General features: G+C 38.9%; 1 protein-coding gene and 1 pseudogene across 4 annotated transcripts in view; one reads left to right on the top strand and one right to left on the bottom strand.

Annotated features, from left to right (window-relative positions):
• The window catches only part of Adamtsl1 (ADAMTS like 1), a 933106-nt gene that overhangs the window by 600282 nt on the left and 311601 nt on the right, over window positions 1-21223 (bottom strand). The window lies entirely within an intron of this gene.
• LOC102926994 (nucleoside diphosphate kinase B pseudogene) lies at window positions 3596-4126 on the top strand (annotated as a pseudogene).

The raw sequence follows: 21223 nt of genomic DNA, 5'->3' as shown, positions 1-21223 counted from the left end.
CTGGCATGTCCAGCCTGAGAAAGCTCTTCTCAGTCTAGGGAGGAGGCTTAGGAAAGGAAGTGGTACATTAAGCAAATTGTTGCTTAAACAGAATTGATAAATGGTGTCTGGGTTGGAAAATAGAAAATGCCCCCAAGGGAAGGGAATGTTAGGCACAAATAGGTATTCCAGATTAGCGAATTTCAGCCTTTCAACTCTCATTTGCTCTAAAATGTATTCTCAGTTACTTGCTGGAGGATACATGGAATATTAATATCAGATTCCCAAAAGTGTATGACATACAGTTACCATGAATCCAGACACCCCCTCTATTGAATCCCAGTTGTTGTCATCATCATACTGTTTGGAAGCAAAGGTAGAATGTGTATGCTTGAGATAGTGTGTTATCTTTCCAGGCTGCAGATAGAGTCTGATGTGCACATGGCCCTGTACGTCGTATAACTCTGAGCGAGGTTGAGGAAGGCAGATTTCATAATACATCATCTCTCCAGCCTCACTCACTGTGTGCCAGGGCCTCTGCTGGCTGTTTTCTTGTTGAGATTCTGCATTTCAGCCATGAAGGGTATCCCCAGGTATGACATTACTCTGGCTTTTAGCCCGGGGCCCCCACCTTTCTCTCAGTCAGCTTCCAACTGTCATTCTGGACTCAAATGCAGGACTTTCTGACCTCCATATTGATCAGGCAACAAACTGAAATCAGAAACCATGTCCAGTATACCGTTAAAGGATCCCAAGTGTAGCGACAGTAGCTCTGGAGACAGTGAGCAGATAGGAAGGAGCCTGTTTAGACCTGAAAAGCATGTATGTGTCTCTGGCTACTGTCTCCCTGTGGGCAATGACCTCTCTGCCTATTGGCTTTTCCTAGGAAACAGTGAGTCACTTAAAAGTGAGGGAAAATATGTACATCACTTACTAGAGTTTCTCTGAAGAAAAATGTGTAAAATGCTGTTGACTGGGTGGAAAAATGCTTGAAATAGATACAGATTAATTTATAACTTAGGGACAGAAGGGACTTCTGTAGTTCTTTAATTTTTTTTTAAATGCCCCATGTTCTTTCTATAACATAATGGACAAAAGTCACTGAGTTCAGATCACAAAATCTCCAATGAGATACAAGTTTTCTTTGGACAACAAGCCTCTGTACAAAGTTACTCCTGAGATGGCCAGTGAGGGGCTCAGTGGGTGAAAAGCTGATGATACCAGTCAGAGCCGGATGACACGAGTTTGATCCCCAAACCCACATTGGAAAGATAAACCTAACTCTCAAAAGTTGTCCTCTGTCTTCCACACATAGGCCATGGCATATATACTATCCTGAATATACATTACATACAAACACACACACACACACATCACACATCACACAATAATAATGATAATTGCTGTGGATACTGCTCTATATAAATCAAACACTGATTGGCCAATAGCCAGACAGGAAGTATAGGCAGGACTAACAGAGAGAACTGAGGAAACAGGAAGGGAAGGGAAGGAATGCCTGGAGCTGCCACCAGGACAAGGAAGATGTAAGGTACCAATAAGCCATGAGCCACATGGCAAGTATTAATTAATTGAAATGGGCTAAATATAAGAATAAGAGCTAGACAATGTTAGGCCTGAGCTAATGGCCAAGCAGTTTAAATAATGTAAGAGTCTGTGTGTTTATTTTATAAGTGGGCTCCAGGACTGGTACGACTTGGCGGGAGCTGGAGAGAAATTCTCCAGTTACAATAATAATAATAATAATAATAATAACAAATATAAATGAAAATTATTACTTATGTTGATCTAAACACATCTCTTTTCAGACTTCTTTTCTGGCATATGGAGTAGGGGAGATGTTTAAAACAAACATAAAGCCAATGTCATTTCTCAGTTTCTCATTCTTTAGTTTTTTTTTCTTTTTAACTATAATTCCACCCTAATAAACTCATGGTCTATGCTAGAAATGTTCCCAATTCATCCTTCAGCACTACTTCTCACAAGCTCCAGTGCTCCAGCCTCATGATGCTTTTCTTTAGCCTTCAATAATAACCATTTAATCTGCAGTTGTTTTCAACTGCTCCAACCAAAGACAGCTACAGGAATAGGCTAACCTGCCCCCTGTCCTCAACTGCTCCAACTAGAGTGAAGGGCATTGCTACAGGGATGGGCTAACTTGCCCCCTGCCTACTGATACCAGATTTTTATAGAAACTAATCATGTTTTTTTTTTTTCCTCCACATAGGCTGTAAAGTGTCTCTTCTCCATCCTCTACCTATCTAAATGGGATTCCTTACAATGCCCCTGGTTAAATTCTTAGTTGATACTACTATGGAAGTCTGTAAAATGAAAGGTATGTCAAGGGGATGAGAAGAAAGTGAAAAGAAAAATTAGAACAATCTGAGATGGTGAAAGGGGATCCAGTGAGCAAAACAGAATTAAATATGCTAAAATATCATCTATAGAAAATGTGTGAGGCCACAGAACAGGATCTGGGTAACCATGGGCAAATTATAGTCACAAGTTGAAAGTTCAGAATCTCAGTATTTTTATCTACAAATAAGGATAACAAACACATTGTGGAATTGAAACTCCAGTAACATTTCCATTCATTGTTAAGTACTAGATTAGAATTTAGGAGTAGAATTTGTTTATATGAATAAGTAGACAAAAGCAGGACAGAAGGATGTGGCCTTTGCCCTGGACAGAGATGTATGCAGGAGGAGGGTGTAAATCAATAGAAGGGACTGTCTCTCATTGTTGTGGAATATTATTTTAAGATGCATTATATTTGTTTATGTTGTGGAACATTTGTTTAATGATGCAAAGATGTGTTGTATTTGTTTAACTCTGTGAAGCCGTATTACTTTGCTTGCCTAAAACATCTGATTGGGCTAATAAAGAGCTGAACATCCAATAGGTAGTCAGGAGAGGGACAGGTGGGGCTGCCAGGCAGAGAGAATAAAGAGAAGAATGAGGAGAGAGGAGAAAAGGAAAAGGAGAGGAGGATGCCAGGGGCCAGAAGTAAGAATAGAAGGAAGATATATAGAATAAAAAAAGGTAAAAAGCCCAGAGGCAAAACATAGAAGAAAAGAAACAGGTTAATTTAAGTTAGATAAGCTGGCTAGAAACAAGCCAAGCTAAGTCTGGGCATTCATAAGTAAGAATAAGTTTCTGTGTATTTATTTAGGAGCTGGGTGGTGGGCCCCCAAAGAAAAAATACTAAAACAGCAATAACATCAACAAAACCCAACTATACCTCACTTTGCTGCTCTTCTATAACCAGTTGCCTTACCCAGATGATAAAGCTTGGATAGGCACCACCCAAAGGCCACATAGTAAGAGCTTAGTTGTCAGGCTGTAGTGGTGATGGGAGGGATGGAATCACTTTTAAGTGCTGTGGCCTAATGGAAGGGAGTTCATTGGGGGAGTGTCCTTGAAGGGCATCTGGGGACAATGGCCTTCCCTTTCTGCCTTCACCCTCCAGCTTCCCTGAGATAAGCTGTATCTGCTGCCCCATGCTCAAACTATGACATACTGTCTGATCATAGGTCAAAAACCAACAGGACTCTTCTTTGCCCCCACCAGCACTGGCCAATCCATCAGCTTTTGGACCATGACCAACCTCTAGGGCACCTTCACTGCCATCAAGCCAGATAGCATGCAGCACAAACTGGTGGGCAAGAACACCAAGCACTTCAAGCAGAAGGGGTTAAGGCTGCTGGCCATGAAGTTCTTTCATGCTTCTGAAGAATACCCAAAACTATATTGACTTGAAAGACCATCCTTTCTTCCAGGGCTGGTGAAGTACATGAACTCAGGGCCTGTGGTGGCCATGGTCTGGGAGAGCTCAATGTTTTTGAAGACAGGCCAAGTGATGCTGGAAGAGACCATTCCAGCTGATTCTAAACCAGGCACAGTTTGAGGGAATTTCTGCATTTAAGTTGGAAGGAATGTCATTCATGGCAGTGAATGAGTGGAAAGCACTGAGAGAGAGATCAGTCTATTGTTTAAGCCTGATGAAGTGATTGACTGAAAGTCTTGCACCCATGACTGGGATAAGTCCATGTGGCTGAAACAGGGTCCTTTTCAGCATTACTGGTTGTTTTGGTCAGGGTTCTCTATAGTCACACAACTTATGGAATGAGTTTATTGAAATGATCTTCAGGCTGAAATCCACCACTGGTTAGCTGTGAATGGGAAATCCAAAACTCTAGTAGTTGCTCAATCCCACAAGGCTTGCTATCTCAGTTGGTCTTCTATACATGCTGGAATCTTAAAGAAGTAGGCTCCAATGCCAGTGAAGGAATGAATGTGCCAACAAAGTGAGGGCAAGCAGGCAAAGAACCAAAGATCCCATCTTTCTTCCATTGTCCTTATACAGGCTTCCAGCAGAAGGTATGGCCCAGTTTAAAAGTGTGTCATCCCTCATAAAGATCCTGATTAAAGGCCTGTGTCTTTCAGCCTCAAGATCCAGATAACAAGTGTGCCCTCCATTTCTGGATTGTAGTTCATTCTGGATATAGTCAAATTGACAACCAAGAATAGCCATCACAATCCACCCCTTGTCAACTCGACACACAATCACACCTCCTTATATCATAATAAATTTAAAAATGAGAACAATAACCAGGTCATAATAACACCTAAACATAACTATGCCACATACAATCACAAACACATTATACATTTAATCAGGTCATAATTATGCCTAACATTATATAACCATCCTTCATACAACTGCAATTACATTACAAATTTAGAATAGGTGGCAATGTCCTTTGGGGGACATCCTTCTAGTATCTGAAATTTATATATGATTACCATTGATATTCTCTTAACTGATGTTAAAGAAAACACAAATATCTATACAAATAATTTCTTAACAAAATACAACAGAAGTACTCATATCAATTATAGTCCTCATTTCTGTAACTGGTCATGTGACCTTAGATAGTATTTATAACTACCTTGCTCTACTATCCATTCTCTATTTCCTGATCCTCTGCAATTACTTCAGTTGGTCTTGGCTCTTTTCCTGGAGGAGTGACCCATACCTTCATTCCTGATGAGTCTGTACCCTTTGTCATTCTGCCTGGATTAAGCTATTGTAGCTTCTTATTAACTTTAATTACAGGGCATGGTAGCCCCCAAAAGAGTCCCTAAAGGATCCCTCACACTCCAGACATAATCTTTCTTATCTTCATTGTGGAGAGGAAATCCATTTTTCCCATGATATCTGGATTTATCATTCCTCCTAACACTGTTATTTTTTTCTTAGCCTGTTGGTTTAAAGGCATTAGAAGCCCAAAATGACCAGAGGGAAGTCTATGCTTCCAGTTCAATGGGATGTTTGTTGTGGCTCCTGGCGTGATCACTCCCCTCTCTGGAACCAAAACTTCTTGGCCAGCAGAACTTAGGGTTGCAAAAACAGGAAGCAAAATCTTCCCTAGTGGGTCATTAGGGATGATAGTGAGTGGAATTGTTCCCTTTTGCACCCCTTGATTCCTGTACCCATGGATCCTGGCTATAGGAGAAACCTTAACATATATTGGAAACTGATTCAGAGCATATACTGCCCTCTGGAGAACCTTTCCCTAGCTCTCCATATTGATGCCACCCAATTGGCACTGTAACTGTGTCTTCAAAGGGCCATTCCATCTTTCTATCAGGCCAGCTGCTTCAGGATGTTGGGGAACATGGTAAGATCACTGGATTCCATGATCATGGTCCCACTGTCACACTTCTCTGGCTGAGAAATGAGATACTTGGTCAGAAGCAACACTGTGTGGAGTACCATACCCTCTATTCACGTTCTTCTTCCCCAGATATCTTTCTCATCAATTTTCTAATTATGCTCTTTCCAAGTCCCTGACCATTGAGCCAATCCTTTGACTATAGCCCATGAATCAGTGAACAATCATACAACTGGCCAGTTCTCATTCCAAAAAAACTGTAATGCCATGTGTATTGCCTGAGGTTCTGCCCACTGCGAGGATTTATCTTCATCAGTATCTTTCAGGGTTGTTCCCAAATCATGCTATAATGCAGCAGCTGTCCACTTCTGAGTGGTGCCTGCATAATATGCAGAGTCATGAGTAAAACAGGCACTAGTCTTCTGTTCCTCAGTCAACCTATCATAGGGAACACCCCATGAGGCTATAGGTATATGCTTAGCAACAGACATTGCAACAGGAGGAGAAACCATAGGCATTTGGGGAACTTCTTCATGAAGCTTGCTTGTGCCATCAGGATCTGCTTGTGCCCAATCTCCTATATACCACTTCCATTTGATAATAGATTGCTGCTGTGCACATCCCACTTAATGACTTGGTGGGTCCAATAACATTCAGCTGATAATGAGAGGTTCAGGTCATATGGTAACTTTTTGGCCCATTATCAAGCATTCAGTTTCTACTAAGACCAATAGCAGGCCAAGAGCTGTCTTTCAAAGAGAGAATAATTGTCTGCAGGTGATGGTAGATCCTTGCTCCAAAATCCCAAAGGTCTCCTTTGTAATTCACCTGTAGCCAAAGGTACCAAACAACATCCCTGTCTGCCACTGACACCTCAAGTACTATTGGGTCTGCTGGATCATCTGGTCCAAGAGCTAGAACAGTCTGCATAGCAGCCTGGACCTGTTGAAGAGCCTTCTCCTTTTCCAGGCCCCACACAAAGCTAGCAAGATCTGGATTAAAGGTGTGTGTCATCCTACCTCAATGTCCAGATCAAAAGCCTGTAACTTCCAGTCTCAATAACCAGATCAAACATATTTTTGTCTTCCTGCCTCAAGATCTAGATTACAAGTGTGCCCTCCATTTCTGGATTGTAGTTCATTTCAGATGTGGTCAAGTGGACAATCAAGAAGAGCCATCACATAAGCCCACCCTGCACTGGTTGGGAACAGGTGAGGCCCCATTTCCAGACTAAGTAGGCTGGGTCTCTAGCCTCTAGGCCCCAGGGGCACATTCCATGGCCCTCCCCTCAGCCATTGGAGGCCCAGGGACCAGTCAGCTGCCTCTTTCCCGGCCCCCTCATCAAGACAACCATCTACTGCACCACCAGTAGACTGGAGTCATAAGCCCACCCTGCATGGATTGTGTATAGTTGCTCCCTGAGACAGAGAGTCCATCAGCACCAATTGGATAAGAGCATGGATTAGACCAAGAGCTCCCATTGGACCAAGAGTATCAATCGGACCAAGAGTGGATCCCTCAGACACAGACACTTCTTGCACTGAGTGGAGGAAGAGGTGGATAGATGTCAGTGCAAAAATACAGTCAACAACATAAATACCAACATGGGATCATCAGAACCTAGTGGTTCTACATGAGCAAGACCTGAACATTCCAACGCAGAAGAAGCACAAGAAACTGACCTTAAAAATGACTTTAAGATGAATAGAGGTCTTTAAAGAGGAAATGAAAAATTCCCTTAAAGAAATCAAGGAAAAGACAAACAAAAAATTGGAAAAAATCAGTAAATCCCTTAAAGAATGCCAAGAAGAAGCAACTAAACAGGTGAAGGACACAGTTCAAGATTTGAAAACTGAAATAGAGGCAATAAAAAAGACACATGCTGGAAATGGAAAATCTGAGTAAACAAACAGGAACTACAAATGCAAGCATAACAAACAGAATGCAAAAGAAAGAAGAGAGAATTTCTGGCATTGAATATACAATAGAGGAAATAGGTTCAGAAGTCAAGGAAAACAAAAAGGCCAACAAAGTCATAACACAAAACGTCAGGAAATTTGGGACACAATGAAAAGACCAAACCTAAGAATAATAGGGATAGAAGAAGGAGAAGAATATCAACTCAAAGGCACAGAAAATATATTTAACAAAATCATAGAAGAAAACTTTTCCAACCTAAAGAAGGAAATGCCTAGGAAGACACAAGAAGCTTACAGAACATCAAAGAGACTGGAACCAAAAAAAGTCCCCTCACCACATGATAATCAAACCACTAAACATACAGAATAAAGAAAAAATATTAAGAGCTGCAAAGGAAAAATGTAAATTAACATATGAAGGCAGACCCATAAGAAAAACACCTGACTTCTCAATGGAGACTCTGAAAGCCAGAAGGTCCTGGACAGACATTATGCAAACACTAAGAGACCATGGATGCCAATCCAGACTATGATACCCAGGAAAACTCAATTGCCATAGATGGAGTAAACAAAATATTCCATGATAAAACCAGATTTAATCAATACCTATTCACAAATCCAGCCCTACAGAAAGCACTAGAAGGAAAAATCCAACCTAAGGAAGTTATATACACACATTAAAATACAGGCAATAGATAATCTCACATCAACAAATACCAAAGAAGGGAAACACACAACACTACCACCAAAAAATAACAGGAATTAACAATCACTGGTCATTAATATCCATTAATATCAATGGTCTCAATTTGCCTATAAAAAGATACAGGATAACAGAATGTATATGAAAACAGGATCCATCCTTATGCTACATACAAGAAACACAACTCAACTTCAAAGACAGATACTACCTCAGAGTAAAAGTCTGGGAAAAGACTTTCCAATCAAATGGACTTAAGAAGCAAGCTGGTGTAGCTATCCTAATATCTAATAAAATAGTCTTCAAACTAAAATCAATCAAAAGAGATTGGGAAGGACATTACATATTTATCACATGGAAAATCTATGAAGATGAAGTCTCAATTCTGAATATTTATGCCCCCAAAATAAGGGCACCCACATTTGTAAAAGAAACATTACTAAAGCTTAAATTGCATATCAAACCCCACACACTAATAGAGGGAGATTTCAACACCACCCTCTCAACAATGGATAGATCTGCCAGACAGAAACTTAACAGAGAAATAAGGGAACTAACAGACATTAAGAATCAAGTGGACTTAAGAGATATCTACAGAAAATTCCACCCTAACATAAAAGAATATATCTTCTCAGAACTCCATGGAACCTTCTCTAAAATTGACCACATACTCAGTCACAAAGCAAATCTTAACAGATACACACACACAAAAAGGAATAACCTCCTGTACATTATAGGACCACCATGGCTTAAAGTTAGATTTTAGCAACAACAAAAATTATAGAAAGCCTACAATCTCATGGAAACTGAACAATGCTTAACTGAATTGCCAATGGGTCAAGGAAGAAATAACAAAAGAAATTAAGGACTTCCTAGAATTTCAATGAAAGTACAATATACCCAAACTTATTGGACACTATGAAAGCAGTGCTAAGAGGAAAATTTATAGCATTAAATGCCCACACAAAGAAGATGAAGAAATCTCACACTAGTGACTTGAAAGCTCTAGAACAAAAAAGAAGCAAACACACCCAGGAGGAGTAGACGCCAGGAAATAATCAAATTGAGGACTGGCACCATGAAAATCAACAAGATAGACAAGTCCTTATCCAAGTTAACCAAAAGGCAGAGAGAGAGCATCCAAATTAACAAAATCAGAAATGAAAAGGGAGACATAACAATAGACAATGAAGAAATACAGAGAATCATCAGGTCATACTTCAAAAACCTGTGCTCCACAAAACTGGAAAATCTGAAAGAAATGGACATTTTTCTGGATTAGGTACCATATACCAAAGTTAAATCAAGACCAGATAAACTATTTAAATAGACCAATAACCCCTAAGGAAAGAGAAATGGTCATTAAAAGTCTCCCAAGGAAAAAAAAAAAAAAAGAAAAAAGAAAGCCCAGGACCAGATGGTTTCAGCACAGAATTCTACCAGATTTTCAAATAAGAGCTAATTTCAATACTCTTCAAATTGTTCCACACAATAGAAACAGAAGGAACATTATCAAACTCTTTTTTACGGGGCTACAATTACCCTGATACCCAAACCACACAAAGATGCAACAAAGAAAGAAAATTACAGACCAATCTCCCTCATGAACATTTATGCAAAAATACTCAATAAAATATTGGCAAACCGAATCTAAGAACACATTAAAAAATTTTCCACCATGACCAAGTAGACTTCATCCCAGGGATGCAAGGATGGTTCAACATACAAAAATCTGTCAATGTACTACACCATATAAACAAACTGAAAGAAAAAAAAACACATGATCATCTCATTAGATGCTGAAAAAGTCTTTGACAAAATCCAACACCCCTTCGTGATCAAGGTCCTAGAGAAATCAGGAATACAAGGGACACACCTTAACGTAATAAAGGCAATTTACAGCAAGCTGACAGCCAACATCAAATTAAACTGAGAGAAACTCAAAGTGATTCCACTAAAATCAGGAACAAGGCAAGATTGTCCATTCTACCCATATTTATTCAATATAGTACTTGAAGTTCTAGCTAGAGCAATAAGACCGAGAGAGAGAGAGAGAGAGAGAGAGAGAGAGAGAGAGAGAGAGAGAGAGAGAGAGAGAGAGAGAGAGAGAGATATCTAAAGGAAGAAGTCAAACTTTCACTATTTGTATAAGTGACACCAAAAATTCTAACAAGGAGCTCCTACAGCTATAAACTCCTTCAGCAATGTAGCAAGATACAAAATTAACACTAAAAAACTAGTAGCCCTCCTATGTACAAATGATAAATGGACTGAGAAAGAAATCAGAGAAATGTCACTCTTTATAATAGCCACAAATAATATAAAATACCTTGGGGTAACTCTAACTAAGCAAGTGAAAGACCTGTATGTTAAGGACTTTAAGTCTCTGAAGAGAAATTCAAAAAGATATTAGAAAATGGAAAGATCCCCCATGCTCATGGATAGGTAGGATTAACATAGTAAAAAGGGCAATCTTACCAAAAGCTATCTGCATAATCAATGTAATCCCCATCAAAATCCAAACACAATTCTTCACAGACTTGGAAAGAACAATACTCAACTTCATATGGAAAAACAAAAAACCCAGGATAGCTAAAAGAATCCTGTACAACAAAACCACCTCTGGAGGCATCACGATCCCTGACCTCAAGCTCTACCATAGAGTTACAGTAATAAAAAACAGCTTGGTACTGGCATAAAAGCTGACATGTGGATCAATGGAATTGAATTGAAGACCCTGACGTTAATCAGCACGCCTATAAATACCTGATTTTTGACCAAGATGTGACAAAATTGCACAATAGAAAAAAAAGCATCTTCAATAAATAGTGCTGACATAACTGGACTTCAATATGTATAAGATTGCAAATAGATCCATATCTGTCATCATGCACAAAATTTAAGTCCAAGTGGATCAAAGACCTCAATATAAATCCAGTTACACTGAACCTGATAGAAGAGAAAGTAGGAAGTAGTTTTGAATGCTTTGGCACAGGAGATCACTTCCTAAATATAACATCAGTAGCACAGACACAGTTTTAGGGACCCCCTAAAACTGAGAAGCTTTTGTAGGGCAAAGGACAAGGTCAATAAAACAAAACGACAGCCTACAGAATGGGAAAAGATCTTCACCAACTCCACATCTAAGGGAAGGTTGATCTCAAAATATATAAAGAATTCAAGAAACTAGACATCAAATTAGCAAACAATCCAATTTAAAAAAAAAGGGCTACAAAACTAAACAGAGAATTCTCAACAGAAGAATCTCAAATAGCCAAGAGACATTTAAGGAATTGCTCAACATCCTTAGTCATCAGGGAAATGCAAATCAAAACAACTTTGAGATACCATCTTACACCTGTCAGAATGGCTATGATCAAAATCACTGATGACAGTTTATGTTGGAGAGGATGCAGAGCAAGGGGAACACTGCTCCACTGTTGGAGGGAGTGCAAACTTGTACAGCCACTTTGGAAATCAATATGCCAGTTTCTTAGAAGATTGGGAATCAATCTTCCTCAAGACCTAGTTATACCATGCTTGGGCATATTCCCTAGGTATGCTCAATCATACCACAAGGACACATGCTCAACTATGTTCATAGCAGCATTGTTCATAATAGCCAGAACCTGGAAACAACCTAGATGCCCCTCAACTGAAGAATGAATAAATAAAATGTGGTACATATATACAATGGAATGCTACTCAGCAGTATAAAAAAAAAACAAAAACAAAAAAAACCCACCAATGATATAAGATTTGCAGGCAAATTGATGGAACTAGAAAATATCATCCTGAGTGAGGTAACCCCGACTTAGAAGAACAAACATGGTATGTACTCACTCATAAGTGGATACTATATGTAAAGCAAAGGATAACCAGACTGCAATCCACAGCTCCAGGGAGGCTAGCCAGCAGGGAGGACCCTAGGAGGGATGCATGGATTGCCCAATGAAGGAGAAATAGATGAGATCTACATGAGCAAACTGGGGGTAAAGAGGGTAATGGAGGGCAAGGGATGGGGGATGAGAACATAGGGAAACAGGAGGGTTGAGCTGGAACAGGGACAGAGTAGGAGAGCAAGGAAAGAGATACCATGGTAAATGAAGACATCATGGGAATAGGGAGAAATAGAGTGCTAGGGATGCTCCGAGGATGACCCCACCTTAGACTACTGGCAATAGTTGAGGGGATGCCTGAACTGTCCTACTCCAGTGATCAGATGGGTGAATACCCTAACTGTCACTATCGAGCCTTCATCCAGTGACTGATAGAAGCAGATGCAGAGATCCACGGCCCGGCAGCAGGCCAAGCTCCAGGAGTCCAATCGATGAGAGAGAGGAGGGATTCTATGAGCAAAGGACATCAAGATCATGATGGGAAAATGTACAGAGATTGCCAGCCAAACTAGTGGAAACACATGAACTGTGGACCAATATCTGTGGATCCCCCATGATATTGGACTAGGTCCTCTGGATATGCGAGACAGTTGTTTAGCTTGAACTGTCTAGGGCCCCCTGCCCCGGGACAGTAGGATCAGGATCCATCCCTGGTGTATGAGCTGGCTTTTTGGAGCCCAGTGCCTATGGTGAGACACCTTGCATAGCCTTGGTGCAGGGAGGAGGGCTTGGATCTGCCTCAACTGAATGTACCAGGCTCTGCTGACTCCCTATGGGGGACCTTGCCTTGGAGGAGGTGAAAATGGGGAGTGGGTTGGAGGGGAAGGCTTGGGGGGCAGGAGGAGGGAGGAGAGGGGGATCTGTGGTTGCTATGTAAAATGAATAGAAAATTTTCTAAGAGGGGAAGGAGGAGGAGGAGGAGGAGAAGGAGGAAGAGGAGGAGGAGGAGGAAGAGGAGGAGGAGGAGGAGGAGGAGGAGGAAAAGAAGAGCCATCACACTGGTGGATCCATAGACACAGCTTCATTTCATTGAGTGGATGGATCATCTTTTCTAAAACATATTCATCAATAAAGATTTTGGAATAGAAAACAAACAAACAAACAAACAAACAACAAACAGCAACAATCAATAGGGCCCCTCAGTAACAGACTGAAAACTTTGAAACCCTGAGACAAAACTGCTTTCTTGCTTGTTAGGTACTTTCCTCAGATACTGTCTCAGCGTAGAAACCTGGCCAACAAAACAGCCTTTCCAGAGTTTGAGTCCTCACTGCAGCCATTGCCAAACACAAAAAGTTATGAAGTCAACATTCTGTCTCTAAGGGAGAAGGTTTTGATATCTTCTAGTGGAATTTTGAAAAATGTTTACATAATTATTATTATATATTCTTTAGTATTTACATGGCAAATGGCTCTTGGACTTCCATTTTAGAATTTTACTGTTTAAAGAGCCATTTATAAGGTAGACTAAAGCACTAATTCTCTCCATGATACTTTGCAGTAAAATGGAAAAACACATTTTCAGTTCCAAACAACTGGCTGTATTATTCCTTTAATGGTTTACTTAATAAACCTGCTTTGAACACCTTATACAGGTCAGAATTTGTGATTAAAAATAAAAGAAGATAAGACTGCAAGGAGATACCAACCATGCCTCTCCCTTCCTTGTCCTGAAATGATTATGACATAATCTGTTATATTTCACGCCATGTAAGGTTCTATGGGAATCCATGGTGTTAGGTAGAATAGCCTTCATGAAAATAACACAAGGATTCAATATATGGCTACCATATTTGCTACCCTTCATGAGGATGGGTAATCATCTTGCATGGAGTTGGCCTAGAAATAAATGAGATTTTGACTTAGAAATGACTTATACTACAATTCCTGGGGTAAATATTATTTGTAGTTAAATTAATATCCTCTATCCCCCCTTTAAATCATTTGCAATATACATTGAACACTCTGGATGGTCCTGTACTATAGAATCATCATGTAGTAGTCTCATCACTGCTTTAAAATCTTTAGATTCTTCCAATAAGAAAGCGGGTTGAAGAAAGGGTATTGAATCTATGAAGAATCATGCATGAAGTCAAATAAATGTAGGTTTTAAATGATTGTCCAGTTTAGGGATGGATGCCAAAGCAGGCTATCTATCCTAGGAGTAAATCAGCCCTCTGGCCAAGGAGCAAGAAGAGATGAGTCAGGAAACAAGTTCACCTATAAAGGCAGAGCCCTCAGCACTGTGCTAAGGTTGAAGTCAGCAGGTGAAGACTTGTAAGTAGAGAGTGAAAAGACCACAACCTTGGAAGTTCATGTCACATTGAATATCACTTATCTAAAATGCTCAGAAACAGAAGTGTTTCAAATTTGAGGGTTGGGAGAAAAAAGAGGGGTAATATTTACACACACACACACACATCCTAATAATGAAACTCAAATGTAAGTATGAAATTTATTTCTGTTTCCTAAGTACCCATAACTTCAAGTTAATTTTACACAATATTTTCAGCACACTTGGTGTTTTAGTATGACATGTCATATGAGGTCAGATATGGAATTCTCCACATGTAGTTTCATGCTGGTACTCAGATTTTGGAGCATGTTAAATTTTAGGTTAGGAATTCAATCTGTAACTGGAAAGAAGAGCAATGTTCTAGAAATGAGAAGGTGGACTAACCTAAAATAGCAACCATTCGGGAAAGATGAAAAGATCCTCATTTGGTTGAGAAGGTGTAGTTACAGAAGAAGCAGAATGTACAAGAATTGATGTCAGCACGAGTCGGTGAGCACAGAAGTAAAGGTCATCTCAAACCTGAGTGACCAAAAGAACACGACAGCCTGAAGAAAGGAGGCAGGGGGGCAGTAGAGAGGTGTGATAGGATGAAGGGTCATAAGTACAGTTTCCAACTCAAAAACAGTTAATTTAGGTTGCCTCAAAAATTACACTTTCCTTATCTGCTACCACTTGGCCTTTCCCCACCTCTCTTGAAAAATAGGCACAACTAAAGGAGGAAAGGTTGTATGCTTACCAGTCAAAAGTCTTGGCCCCAAAGCATAAGCTGTCCTAGGAGACTAGCACCCATCTATCTGGAGTAAGAAATAATTTTGTAAATAAAAAGATTAAGACAGAAGACTAACCAGCAAACAGAAGTGAAATATGTTCCCTCAATTCATAAAGGCCTTTGTTATCTTAATACATACCTCAGGCAAGAATAAAGAAAGATAGGTATCTAGAGATTTTTAATTGAACTACATAGCACAATAATTATTCCATAAATAATTATATTTAATTTTAACTATCCTAGAGCAAAATTAATCTGTTTTCATTCCTCATTAATTATCTTCAGCATTATTTTTGGTTATGAGCCTAGCCTTTAAAGGCTGAGCCATCTCTCCAGCCCATATCTTCAGCATTGTTAAAGTGCTTCTGAATGAAATAATACTAGTGTCAGGCTAATTTATAGAAATTCCATAGAGTAATTGGGGATTATCTAAATCAGTCATAGTTCAGTACTTCAGAGAAATGTGTTCATATCACTTTCAAATTAAAAAAAAAGGATTCAAATTGTGCTAATAATGTACAGCTTAGGCTGTGATATTAGCCAAGTAATTCTGCTGAGTGACAGTATATGTCTTACAGTGACCTGAAAATACTGTTGATAATTTATTTCATCATAGGGATGGTGTTAGGACAAGGGGCACACACAAACACAAACACGCACGTGTGTATGTATGAATATAATATTACACACACACACACACACACACACACACACACACACACACACACACACGAGAATGTGAATTCACACAGGAGGTGGGGGAAGAAAAGAGATACTTAGAAAGATTTGTTCAGGTAGATATTGAAAATGGAAGATTTTGACAAAATAGAAAATAAAATATTAAAGACTCATGACAGAAAATCATAGTTGCAAGATATATAGTAGTTTGGGCTGTGTATCACAAAGTGAAGAAAGGGAGTTGTGAGATCAGATCAATGTGGCAAGATCTCAACTATGTCCAATGATCAAAGAGAAGAATGTGACCATGTTTTCATTATTCCTATATATAGTAAAAAAAAAAAAAGCATATGTAAATGAGGCAGTAATTAGAAAAATGTCTACCTGGGGCCTAGATAAGCACTTTAAGGGATGCAGATGTTATTTAATTGAGGTGTTGGATTTAGATTTGAATTTGGTTTCTGGAATGAGCAAGGCTTTAGGGGCTTTTGAGATGGAATGTGTGTACTCTGCATGTGACGACGTATATAGGGAGGGAATACTAAGATTTAAATGATTAGATGTTCACCAAAACTCATGTTGAGATTTAACTCCAAATGCAACAGTGCTGGAGAAATGTTGTGGGTTAATTAGGTTGGGAACTGGCTTGATGGAGGGAGGGATGTTTGCTGACATTTTCTTGCTGTCTTTGCCATGTGAGGACACAAAGTTTTGCCCCTTCATAAGAGGGTGGCACCACCCTAGTCATAGGACTTGCCAACAACTTGATCATAGACTTTTCAGTTTGAAGAACTATGAGAAATAAATTGTTCTTTTTATGTAATTAATTTTTATTTATGTTTATTTGTGTTTATTCCCTGCTTGTCTGTTTATGCTCCATGTATATGCAGGTGACCATGAAGGTTAGAAGGTGTCAGAACCTCTGATATTAGAGTTCCAGACAGTTGTGAGTTACCCCACGTAGGTGCTGGGAATCCAACCTAGGTCCTCTGCTAGAGCCACAAGTGCTCTTCAATAAGCTATCTCTCCAGCCCCAAATTTCTGTTCTTCACAAATTACCCAGACCATGGTAATCCACCAACTCATACAAATTACTAAGTGTTGCCCACCTGACTGCTTATTTAGCAGGCAAAACATTCTGACCTCTGAAGCTGAGGCATCCTGTAGTCTCCAGATTGGTGCTAGAGTAGGAAAAAGAAGAAAAACATCAGCCATTAGGTGTGCCTTATACTGATTTGGGACCCGATGTCACCACACCTTTGTTAAAAATAATAATAATATGAAAGAGTCCAGGGCTAGGAATGTTCCCAGATGAGAAGCTGGGCAATCATACCACCTCCTTGGGAAAACTCACTTTAAACTCAGCCTTCAAAAATTTACCACAGATGACTTTAAAGGAAAATGAACTCATGATTCCAAGAACTCCTTGAACCTTTGAGGAAACAAGCTCATGAGTGTGAGGAAGAGAGGCAAGGCCTAAGGAGTTTCAGACACGTCCATTACCTATGGTGCAGTTTTCAGTTCAAAACACAAAGGACACAATTACAGAACAAATAAAATCTGTGAAGTAAGAAAAGATGAACAGAACTGACCAAGATTACTTGGAAAGTAGCCAAATTGAACTTCTAATTCCTTTAAATTTAAAAATCCAGCTTACTATTTAAACAGCTATTGGATTGCAGTGTGGCAGAATGGGCATACTGGGGTAGGGATAAATGCATATCACACCAAGTGTAGCAAAAAGGTGGCCAAGAAACAGAAAACACATCTAAAATTCTGACCTTTGCATGCAAAGCTCTCGAAGAAGATGGCAGAGAAATGGGTTAAGAGGCAGGGTATGAGAGATATTAGCTGGAAAATGGTGAAAAACAGGAATCCTTAAATGTAGGAAATCCAAAATAGGTCCCAGAGAGGTAATCAAAGTGAGATAAACACCTAGAAGCATTCCTGTGAACTACAAAGCTACAACAACAAAGATTCAAAAGCAGATAGAGAGCAAAAATCATCTGCCATAAAAAGAAGCTGAACTTCAACTGCCAGGTGCATATGAATGCCACACAGGGAAAGGCAGCACCATGCAGTGATGTCTACGGGGTGCACCACCAGTAACTGAGCCTAGAATTCATAACCAGGGAAAGCTACTGTTTGCAGATTAGAGCAATTCAGTTTACTTCTTGTATGTATTCAATAAACAAATTCCTAAACTATTCTTTGCAAGAAGACTTATTATAGAATTCTGGTTTACAAGGAGGAATGACAAATTATTAGGGACATATAAGTAAAGACACAAGGACTGGTTGGAGTATGCAATATAAATAACCAATTAGTAGAGAAATATAAAAATAAGACAGGACTGAAACTAGAAAAAATTAGCAAACACATTAGGAGAGGTTGGCTGGAGATGGAATATTCTAAATTTCCTTTATTGTGAGATGATTAAGGGCACTGGTTGACTCTAGATGTTGTAGATTTAAATACCTACAGTTCTCAAGATAAATTACAAACTATTAAGGGAAGGGAAAGATGAATCAATTCAAATAGAGAAATCCACCATAAAGAATGAGATGATTAATATGGACTAATAGAAATTATAAAATATAATCAGTGAAAATGAATCTGAATAAAGATTATATAAATGGGCTAGTTTATAAAGTAGACTGGACTGGATTATGAGAGTTAAGCAAGTTATCCCTATAACAAGAGTCATGCAAGCAACCAAATTATTGATAATCAAAGGATTAAAAAATTAATAAGATGCAAAAACATATTTATATGTGAAATAAAATAAAATTCAAGGCAAAATTATTAATAGACACAACTTCTAGTAATAAAGAGAATTTAAACACACAAGTTTTAAAAACTAGGAAGATATAATTCTAGAGTTGTATTACTGATTAGTATAGCCTAAAATGTTAAAAGCAAGCATTAAATAAGACTAGAAGAATACAAATGCAAATATATCACCAGCAATAAATAGCAATCCTAGACTACAAGAATAGAAAGAATGGAAGGGACAACTCGTGAACATATAACGGCTAAAGTACACAGGATTTAAAGAAGATAATTTAATCTACATACCTAAGAATCATAGTGACTCTTAGGCCAAATAAAAGTACGTTTGCCCTTGGTTGCACTGCTGTGAATGGCAACAGCAGACATTTTGTGCAGTGTGGCAGAATTTAAAAACAAGGGATGGAGGGACACATGATTTAATAAAAACAGAGTTTTGAAATTCCTGTCATCTCAAAAGAATAAAAAAGGAGGGTGTGCAGGATTATCCCAGGAAAGTATGATGGCATGTCTTAGCATGTGCCTGAATCTGTTGCATAAGGACTGACTTGTCTTGGCTTCCCTTCTTTGGCTCCAAGGCTTTCCTGTCAGAGAGAGCTTGATGCTGTCACCAACCTTCTAAAGTGTGCAGAGCTGGCTCCACTCGAATCTTATGATAAACTCTTGTCCTATTCATACTATTCCCAACATGTTTCTTTGAGGGAACCAACACACTTGTAAAAAAAAAAAAGTTGTAACAAAACTTGCTAGATCAACAGCTGTATCTGTAAGAATTTCTCTTCACAGTTCTGCCTGCAAATTGATTAGAATGAAATACTACATAACATTACACCTCCTGATCTATTTTAATCTCAGATTAAAAGCAAATACTTCTTTGTTTAAATAGATTACACCTGAGGCTGAGGGTGAATGGGTACTTCTGAGATGGAACAGAAGTTTGATACCATTAACAACAGCACAAGCTCAGTGCTTTGTTATGTAGTATTGGATGCTGTTGCACTGAGGATTCTTTTAGTAAAGAGAGACATGTCTTGGTTCAAGTAATCAACAGAGTTTGTGGAGAAATGTTCTTAAATGTAAATGTGGGTTGTTTTCCAGCAGTGATGGTATTAGGGCAGGATTCATCACAGGTAGCAGTGATGGGGTTAGGAGATTCATGATATGTAGCAGTGATGGGGTTAGTGGGATTCATCACAGGCAGCAGTGATGGTGTTAGGGGATTGATTCATGATATGTAGCATTGATGGAGTTGGGGCAGGATTCATCACAGGTAGCAGTGATGGTGTTGGGGACTTTTTCATCTCAGGTTTTAGCACAGAGTCCTTGGTACTGTTTACAAAGGTTTGCAAATCTAACTAAGCCAGATATTGCATTGACTCTTACAGTGAACACTGGTGATTTGGTAAAGGTGACATGCCCTGCCTGTCCTTGTCCTGATACTGTCCACCACAGATGACAGTGACTCAGAGTTCTTTATGGGCTTTAGGGGTTACAGGTCCCTGTGTTGAGGTCTTATTGAGAGATGCCCCCTGCAGGCCAGTCCTAATATTCAGAAGGACCAGGACAAGGGACACACAGGAGCCCTCACATCACCAATCTATACAGTTAAAAGGCCATCAGTCAGTTAATAAATCATTAAATAAACTATTATACTTACTGCCTTAATTAATATGACTTCATGACAGCAAAATTGAAAAAAGTATAGTTTTTCTTATGATTGATAATAAGGAAAACATTCAATATGGCTGACTTTGGGGCCTGGGAGATGGGTTAGCAGCTCAGATTCTGTAGTGCTCTTGCAGAGGGCCTGAATTCGGTTTTTTGTACCCAGTCCGTGGCTCATGACTTCTTGTAACTCCAGCTACAGGGAGATCTGATCCCTCTGTGCTCCATGGACTCTTTCATTAACAGACACATACAAACATACACATAACTTAAAAACTAAAAATTTGACAGACTTTAACAATAATTATATATCTGAGAATTCTTTTGCTAGACAATTAATGTTAAGATGAGACATAAAATAATACCACACATAACTCTAAACTATTTCTGTCATTACTCTTGCATGATGGAGGGAAGGCAGAAAATGATGACTATGTAAACTAGTTTTTGTACTTACACACACAAATTCCTTTTATGAGTGTTTACTTGTTACCATGTTGTTTTTGTTACATTATACACATTTCTTCCACTTAGAAAAACTATTTCCTATAAAACATTTTTAAAATATTTTTACTTTTGTCAATCAAAGTAATCTGAGATTCATATTTTGAATGTTTTCCCAAATAAAATGCTACAAACATAACTGATAACAAACAATAATTATCAACAATTTAGGTAGTGCAAGTTCAAATTGAATTTTGACCATTATTCACTTCTTTGTTATAACATAAAAATGTTCTTTTACAACTTTTTTAAATGGTTATTTTGTTGCTTTTAAATATGCATGTGTGTGAGTATGTGCATAAAAATTCAGGTGCCTGTATAGTCCGGG

The sequence above is a fragment of the Peromyscus maniculatus genome, chromosome 2, assembly GCF_049852395.1.
Source record: "Peromyscus maniculatus bairdii isolate BWxNUB_F1_BW_parent chromosome 2, HU_Pman_BW_mat_3.1, whole genome shotgun sequence".
NCBI lineage: Eukaryota > Metazoa > Chordata > Mammalia > Rodentia > Cricetidae > Peromyscus > Peromyscus maniculatus.
Note: the sequence above shows the minus strand (reverse complement) of the source record. Positions and strands in the feature narration are given on the sequence as shown.